The 9,099-nt window shown below is 40.6% G+C and overlaps 1 long non-coding RNA gene across 1 annotated transcript; it reads left to right on the top strand.

The window, feature by feature from the left end:
• Positions 1–1,079: 1,079 nt before the first annotated feature.
• LOC146200365 (uncharacterized) lies at positions 1,080–9,099 on the top strand. Its single transcript, XR_014705227.1, has 3 exons — positions 1,080–1,638; positions 3,512–3,661; positions 8,493–9,099. It is a non-coding gene; the product is annotated as an uncharacterized LOC146200365 (long non-coding RNA).

The following is a 9,099-nucleotide window of genomic DNA, read 5'->3' as shown; positions in this document are numbered from 1 at the left end:
ACAAAATTGATTCTGAATCATTCATTGCTGTGTCTGTCACCGTCGATTTGCGAAGTCGAGACAAAACATGAGCGAAGAAATATTGTTACAGCTGGAGAATGATGAGGACGAAGTGGCGCTCTCGTTTGTGGAAGATTAAGAAAAAGAAGTGCGTCGAATGGGCGGCCCTCGTAGCCTGGCTCCTTGGCTGTTCCTCAATGTATATATCTTTAATCCTCTTTTGTAAATATATTTCTCCCTGTTACAAAATTATATGCCAAAATTTAAAAACCTTGAACAATTCACAAATTCCGTAGAATGTTCAGAACAGCGCGGTGCGCTATAATTGGACAAAGGCTTTATCGATGTGGCCATAATTACTTGCGCAACAAAATTATGCAAGGTGTTTTAATGGTTTTGAAAGCTGAGGTAGTGTAGAATAGGTGGAAAAAGTTTAAACAATGTGAAAACTGTTTTTGTCTTCCTAAAAATTTTCAATGTTCGCTGTTTTCTGTAAATTAGCGCGATCGTATCTCTGTATCCAAATGTCATAAAAATATGAGCTTTAGCTGTTTGCGGATAATTATGCTGAGAACATATTGTGGAATTATTGCTGCTCTACCATGAACCTTTTCTGAAATAAAGGCCTGCAAATTAGGAAAATTTTCGTTTCCTGGGCCGATGTTTAGAATTTTTATAAAAACATCTACTCATACCCGAAAAGCGAACATTAACTGAATACAAATAAAAACATGTATATATTTAGTCGGATAATTTTCAGCTAGCTAACTTGAGCATAATTTGTATAATCTATAACCAAAGTTGGCCAGAATAGAAGAGAAGCTCGGAACTCCGCCTCTTTGACATTATTAATCAGTCATCACGCAACAGTATATAATATTTTGAAGTAGATATAAAAGGTCGAACGACCATCCTTTGTTCGATCATAGGTGGCGAAAGGGAGGGGACGCGCGCATTTGTCGATGCACCAGCTGTATGGATTTACGCAATAATGTGGATGGTAGATGGGGAGGCTTTCTATTTTTTTAGAAAATGTTTGTCCGTGGTTCGCTTCAAGAAACAATGCGTTTGCGAACACACAAAACAAAACTATTTATTAGAACTCGACTCGAGCGGTGCGCGCTGGCGGCCGCTCATCGGCACGGTCCGAAGTCACGGCTGGCCGGTGCAAGCAGAAGAGGGCTGGGTAAAGGACGAATGGAATGTTGAGAGGGTCGTTGGTCCTTCGTTCCCACGCGCAGCCCTTGCGAACACAACACCGCGGCGGGAATCACGCGCTGGTTGAGCGGGTCGTTGTTCCCCCTCGCCTACGCGTCTACGTGCAAGACACAACAGACAGCATCCCCAGCTGCGCTGCTGTGCGGCCTCCTCCCGAAGCGTTCATTTCAGAGCTTGTTGGAGACGCTACAAGACTTGTGACAGCTTCTTAAACCTTTCTTTAATTTCTTCCCTCATTAATTTTCTTTTTCATTGTGCTGTGCATAATTTTCTCTTGCGCCTATACATGTCCATGTGCTCCGGTTGGTGCTTGCTACATATCAGTGAATAGCTGAGCTGTGAAATGTCGCCGGAGTACGGATTACAGCAACGGCGGGATACCATCGGCATTAGACTCAGTGAACGCCGTCATCTTAGACCGTGAGTATATATTTTTGCAGCATGCCATTGCTTCATAATTGGTTCTATATAATCTCCTACCAGTCCCAAATGTTCTCTTTCCTTATTCTCCTCGAAACAACTGCGCGAAGCATGACTTCAAGAACTAAGCGAATTTTCGTCCGGGTTACATGCAAGCAAGTGCGTGGACTTATTTGCTGGCTGCGATATGAATAGCATTTGCGCCGAAAATAGAGAAGCCGTGCGTAACAGGTGTGTATGCCACCAACACGTGACAGAACACTGCAGGCAGCCATTTGCGCAGTTTTTTTACTGTGCAGCGCGCCGCAATCAATTAGTAACCAGATACTATGCGCCCGGCTTTGTACATATATTTTGGACAGCCTCTCTTCTGCGCGCAGGAAGCCATGTTCACACAGTTTTTGGATTTTGTTAAGAGTTAAGGGCAGTTTTTTGTTTTCAGATGTACAGACGAAGTTTTGAAAACTGTTCGTGCCGTCTGTGCAAGCGAATTTTACAGTGGGGCAGACATGTGCGTGATGCCGCTTGATGACTAGGCTATAATTAAGTCATAATCAACCTCCACTTTTATAATGGTTAATATCATATTGAGGAATTGAAAGCCGTGAACAGCGCAAGTGAGCCCCTTTTCAAAATTTTCTTAATCGACGCCTCCCTTCTGAGCACGTGCCTTCAGGTGAGGGCGTTATCAGAAAGCGGCGACAATAGGAGAGCGATTTCGCAGACGCCCTTCGAGGGCGGGGGAAAATAACAATACAAGCAGAAAGGCACATCAGCCGTGTGTGCACTGCGTCCCTGTCACTGCAAAGTAAACAACGTGCACGCGGGACACAATGTACAAAACATTGACGGCCGGTATGAGGCAACCATATCGTCCGAAATATATTGCTCGCGAAGCGCTCGATGACGGCGCGCACTTTCAGGCGAAATGGGACAGGACGTCAGGTCCGCCTGTTCGGCAATTACAGCTCTTTGTACCTCACGTGCCGTACCGTATGCATGAAGTGCACGCCATAGCCATCGTGCAAGAATGTTGAAACCGAAGCAGCGATCCACGTATTCTAATTCTATAGGAAATCATTTGGGAGTAGAAAAGAGCAACTTAATATGATGTGCATGGTTCTTTAATGAACGATATGTACAAATGGACGGTTGAATAGTTACAGTAATGGAGTGTTCCGCTAGAATTGTTTACGGCCGTGACCGCAATAAACATTACTCATATTGCTCTTAGCTTTAAGCTCTGGCATTGATAAGCCTATCTAAAGAACCGACTGGCAGTGACAGGTTGTTTACAGCTGTTGATCAAAAGGTAGGCCATCATGCTATTATTGCAGGCATATTTGCTTCTTTTTGTACCTCTGTTTACTAAAACTTAATTTTGTTCCCCATTCCTAGGGACGCTGCACCTCTTACAACACTCACTGTTCAGTCGCTTTTATTCAAGTATACAAAAAGGAGGAAATGCGCATGCACTCATAGGATAGCCTGTCTTTCCGTTAACAGCTGCAAATAACACGCCACTGCTCCTCGGTACCTTGGATGAAGTTTTCAATGGGGTTACCTGAGATGCCTAGCAATTGCTGTAATATTTATACCAATCACTGCAGTGAAACAGAAAGGTAACACTGCATCACTTTAACTGCTGCATGCACCTATAAACGAGCCTTAATTTATTGCCTATTCTTAGAGACGCAGGACCTCTTACTATAGGCTTTGTTCAGTAAGCAACCGTCTTTCATTGCTTCAATTTCTATCTCTCCACCACTTTCTTGTTGCTCTGGGTGTGATCATTTGATTTCATTGTTCAAATCATATTGTTTTATCATGTGTGAATGATTTAGCCTGCACATACATGCTTTCATTTTTTTAGATGCGCATTGGGAGCGTTTTTTACGTAGAAGTGGATCGATTGAGTTGTATCACTGGTGCGAAAACCGACAACCCCCAGAAGATATGTGTCCTGTGGTTGGAAGGGCAATAAAGAAGAAGAAAATCAGCGGAAAAGTCTGCCTAAAAAAAGGTAGCACTGCATCACTGTAACTGCTGCATGCACCTTTAAATATGCCTTATTTTTATTGCCTATTCTTATAGACGGTGGACCTCTTGCTATTGGCTTTTTGCAGAAAGCAACCGCCTTTCATTGCTTCAATTCCTATCTCTCCACCACTTTTTTGTTACTTTGAGTGTGATCTTTTGATTTTATTGTTCAAATCATATTATTAAATCGCCGGTGAATGATTTCACCTACACATACATGCTTTCATTTTTTTTAGGTGCGCATCGAGAGTGTTTTCTACGTATAAATGGATCGATTAAGTTGTATCACTGGTGCGAAAACCAACAGTTCGGTATACCCCCAGAAGATTTGTGTCTTGTGGGTGGCAGGGGTATAAAGAAGAGGATAATCAGTGGAAAAGCCTGCCTAAAAACTTACAAAGATGGTGCAAAAGCGAAATGCTGATCAGGGTTAGAGTCTGATTACTTCTGTTATCCCATTTCACTTGCTAGGTGATGTGACATATATGAAGCACCTTAGTATAATTTGTGGTATACTCACTGAAAATTGTGTAGACATTAACTTTTTCTCGTTCAATTATTTTGAGTGACGCACGAATTAGAATAAAACGAAGTCATCCACACGTCTAATGCCCATAGACATTAGATGCGTGGATGAGCTCATTAATTGTGTTCCTATGTGAGCATGCAATAGTTTGTCGAATATATTAATATGTTAAAAGTTGATTTTTTTACTGTTAACCGGAGTAATACATATGCTCTATATCATAGCATTATTCGCCTGTAGTTTGTATCTGCTCTTTCCTAAATTGTATTCTACAAAGTATACGTGTGTCATCTCGTACGTCTATTTAACTAGCGAACAATTTGCAATCGAATCCCTTTTGTAATGTTTCAGCTACAAATAATGTATGACAGTTGTGACAATATAGGTAGCTTTAGGTATAACATATAGCGCGAAAATCTTTAATATATGCGATGATATTTTTACTCACCGCATTGGCTAAACCAGCCTGTTGAAGAGACGAAATGAAAACAAATATGGATGTCTTCGGACAGGAACAGTAATCGTGGTGCCATGACCATTTTTTTAATTAAATTTTCATATGTCGTGGGCTAATGTCTCGACACAAAGGAATGACCCTTAGGTTTGCCAGATGCGGCGTAGTATTCTCGAAAAAAAAAACGCCCATCACTAAAGCTGGAAAACGCCGTTTTTGTCGTTTCAAAAAGTTGCACGTTTGGAGGCCGGCTGGTTGCGTAAAATTTTGTCATCCACTGTTTTTTACTCACCGCATTTGGGTAACGTTTACTTGTATAAGAAGTATTAAAAGTGTGTTTCATTGATGCAGTTGATTTAGTAAAAAATCGCAAACTTTGCTTCAAGAACAACGCGCTACAAAAATGTTAATGTTCAACCTTACATACTGGCGTGACGCATTGCGTTGTTTGCACTAAAATATTCTGTGTTTATTACGCAGGTCATATTGTTAATTTAAGGCAGAATTTGGAGCTCTAAGCTGCTATGTGTGTTCTCTGTAATGCCACCAAAAGTATTATGCTGGAAAGCGATTTGCTTAGGATTGTAATTATAAAAACTACACATTGAAAAATCATCTTCAAAAATATAGTATTGTTAGTGGTGGTCAAAGCTGACAAATGGAATAATATATTAATAACCTAGATTGAATACTATTGCACCTAGCAATAAAAAGAATGCAGGAAAGAGAAAAAGTTCAGCCTTCACTTGCGTTCTGCCATGAAATTGACAGAAATAGTGAATTAATATCATTTTAAGCTATATTAAGTATTTGTCCCAGAAGCAGAAAAACGGTGTTAAGCGCTGACAATGTTTTAAATTTTACTTAAGGTAAAATGTTACTAAATTAAGCAAATACTAAATTGAAGTTTTGATGCCTATTCCATAAGGGGGAGCGATATAAGCACATCTATAGAACAAAAACAAGCATTTTTATAATTCTAATATTACATTTTGCAGAATTCAATATATTTAGTGACTCAAATTAACAAAGTACTTTGCATTGTTTCCACAGGTTTTGATAAAAATTGATGTTGCGGCCGTTTCTTCAATTCTAATCAGTTTTCCTTATTTTACCATTTTCTTACTTTTGTCCAATTTCAAAATAATATGCAGATACACACACAAATCTAGAGCTTCAAATTTTTTCAGAAATAAAGAATGGAACCTAGATAATGTAGAAAAATAGTTTCTGTGCCAAGATATTATTGGATCTTGCAAGAATGCAGGCTGAGTTTGGCCATTATCAGCACAAGCACTTGGTTTAATATTTAATGTTATATTTTTAAACAGTATAACGCAACACTTTTTAGTCCGTGATATTTTTGAGGTACTGAAGATTTTTGAGAGGGATTTGAATGAAAATCGAAGATGATCTTTTTTTAATTGCAGCAAATTTGCCCTTTACTGCTGTTTTCGAATTCTGAGCAATTTTGATGCGTTGTGGAGAACACACCTAGTGGTCTGGAGCTCCAGATACTGCCTGGAATTAAAAACATGCGTCGAAGTGAAAACATGTTTAGTGCAACCAACCTAATGCATCATATGCCAGTACATAAGGTTAAAAATGAATATTTTTGCAGCGTATCGCTCCTGAAGAAAAGTTTTCGATTTTTTAATAACACAACTGCAAAAACAAAATAGGTTTCTAATAGTGTTTGTAAATATAAAACCTGCATATATTTAGTGAGTAAAAAAGAGCAGATGACAAAATCATGGTATCCAAACTTGCAACATTTTGAAATGGCAAAAACAGCGTTTGCTACCTCTAGAGATATACCATACAATTGTTTTTTTTTCGAGGAAACTACGCGTATCTTGAAAAACTAATTAGGTTAATTTTTTTGTGTCTAGATACTTGCCCACCACATATAAGAATTTCATTGGAAACGAAAGATGGCCATGGGACCTCGATTATGTTTCTTATCTAAGGCACCCATAATACGCTGTGAGAAAGCCAATATCAAGGGCATTTTTTTAATATGCCATATTTCGAACGGTTGTGCCATCTAAGAAAATTAGAAAGCGTGTAGCCAGCCCTCACTTTCTGTTACAGCTGCATTTGCTAAGCTGAATTAATGCGTTGATTACTTTATTTTAGCCACGAATATAGCGCTATTACGTGTCAATTTTAAAGAAAGGCCGCAGTGACGCGATTCCTGTAGAATTTGTAAGTGAAATCTGTAAACCTTACAAATTTACCCATATATATGATCTCTTGCAGGTTTTATTCAAGCTACATTACACCTGCTGCGCCCCATAGCTTGAGCCAAGGGTTATAAATAAACCATTAGAAACAGACGATGGAAACCGGTGGTGCATTGCTGGCAGCCACTTAGGACAGCGCAGAAAATTTTTATTTTGTACGTGGGGAAGTGAGGTTATTCGCTTCAAGTACTAAATATTCACTTTAGACAATAAATAGGACTTACAGAGTCGGTGAGCACGTTCGGAAACCCCTGTTTCAATATTTGCGGTTAGAAACTTCATGTGTACCTTTTTTGCCAGCTGTAGATAAATTCCGGGTTATGTAGATACCGAAACCGTTACCAGCCCATTCGCGCACCTCAACTGTGCTGCTCACAACATGATTTTGAGCGGACAAAACAACCTGCCGCTAAGATTGCTAGCCCCATGCATGAGTAAGGGTGATATGCTGGCGATGGTTGCTTCGCGTCGGCCCTTTGGCGCACATGAAGGCTCGAGTTACAATGAGCGCGCCGAACTTTGCAATGCTGATAATGACTACAAAGCGGTAAGGATATAAATGAGTTTAACAGTATTTTTCAGCTGTAAAATACAAATACAGTCTTGTTGGACGATGTGCTGGCGCGGACGAAGAAACCATAGGCAACTTGTAGTTCTAATGCTACACAGGGCTGTCTAGCCAAGCCAAGTCCTCAATTGTATTGTCCGGGAATCAGATTTCTGTATTTTCGTGGTTTTCTATTGTATCTGGCGTTCAAAATGCAGACGTGAGGGTTCTTTATCACAAATATTCAAACGTGGATTGTGCCGGTACTCTTCAAAGTAGCAACACCATTTATTGTGTAAGGCATTAATCTGGAATTTAGGTAAATAATGTCAATAAGGATTCCAAACAAAACCTTTTCTGTGGCGCTCAAGGTAGCTTCCAGCAATATATATCTGGTTTCCTTTGCCTGCCTCCGAAATGTTTTTTTTATCCCTTGGATCAAATTTGCTTGGACAAGCAGTATATGTGTAAAAATGATGCACCTGTGAGCTACCCGTTTAAGTGAGCTCCCGTTTAAGTGAACTATCCACAAAACCAGTCAAAAGCGTATATCAGCTAACCAGCGGCCAGTGCAGCAGTCGTGGGCTTAGATCGCTTGTGTATATTATATCTAGCCATTTAAAAAAAATGAAAATGGTCGCCGAACATTCTCTTGGTAACGATTATTAGTATAAACTGTTTGCACATCGCAGAAAGCGTAGGAGCGGCAAAAAACTAGCGCGCCAGTCATATGCGGAGACAGCCGATAATCAAGCACTAATTCCTAGTGTGGGATGAAACACTGGCTGTCTCAGCCGTATTGCTGTGGAGGCGATCAAAATGCAACAGGGCACATGCTATGCAATGTATGTGCGTCTTTCATCCTAATAAACCTAAGGCAGCTGAAACTAGTCTGGAACTCATCAGTATAGTGTTTCTCATTGACCATAAATTTTGGTACATGAATCCTGGAATTTTCTACATCTTCCTAAAATAATGCGCGCGATTTTATATGCCTCGTAATAGTGTTGTAAATTTTGTTTCCTCATTGTTTTTGTGCAGGTGCCATTTGCGAAAAAGTTGGGGTGGACGATTTGGAGGCACACGCATTTATTCGCAGGTGGCTGCCTGGTTCCTGTGACAGGGGGGGTGGAAGAAAAAGGCTTTATGCTGAAACCTCCCCTGGCGAACCAGGCATGCCACCTGTGAATGCAATTGCAGGGTCAGCCTCCTCACTACGCCTATGAGTGTGTCCTCCAGCTCCCTGGCCCCTTCCACTTCCCGGGAGCCCGCCCTGCCCTGACCAACCCTGCCACTGCCCCGCTAACTGCTGCTGTGTGTGCCCTCAGCGCTGGCTAGTAACAACTGCCGTCTATAGTAACAATTGCAATAAATATTATCTTTTTGTGAACCATGCCCTTGTTTTGTGAATATCTACTGGTTGCTCATGAGCAACAATTTGAATTTATATGGCCACTCCTATTTGAAAGGCCAACATTGTCCCAGCAAGTTCGATGTGCTGTCACGAATATGGCTAGAATGAAAAAGGCTGCATTTTATGGCCTGCACAGGCAGTGCCACGAAATGTGTAATCTTGACATCATCAATAGCACATGAATGGAGTAGCCGGTGTACTCAAACCATTGGATTAATATTGGTATCGACAATA

This window comes from Amblyomma maculatum, chromosome 2 (genome assembly GCF_055883805.1).
Source record: "Amblyomma maculatum isolate TAMU_Amacu chromosome 2, ASM5588380v1, whole genome shotgun sequence".
Lineage (NCBI taxonomy): Eukaryota > Metazoa > Arthropoda > Arachnida > Ixodida > Ixodidae > Amblyomma > Amblyomma maculatum.
Note: the sequence above shows the minus strand (reverse complement) of the source record. Positions and strands in the feature narration are given on the sequence as shown.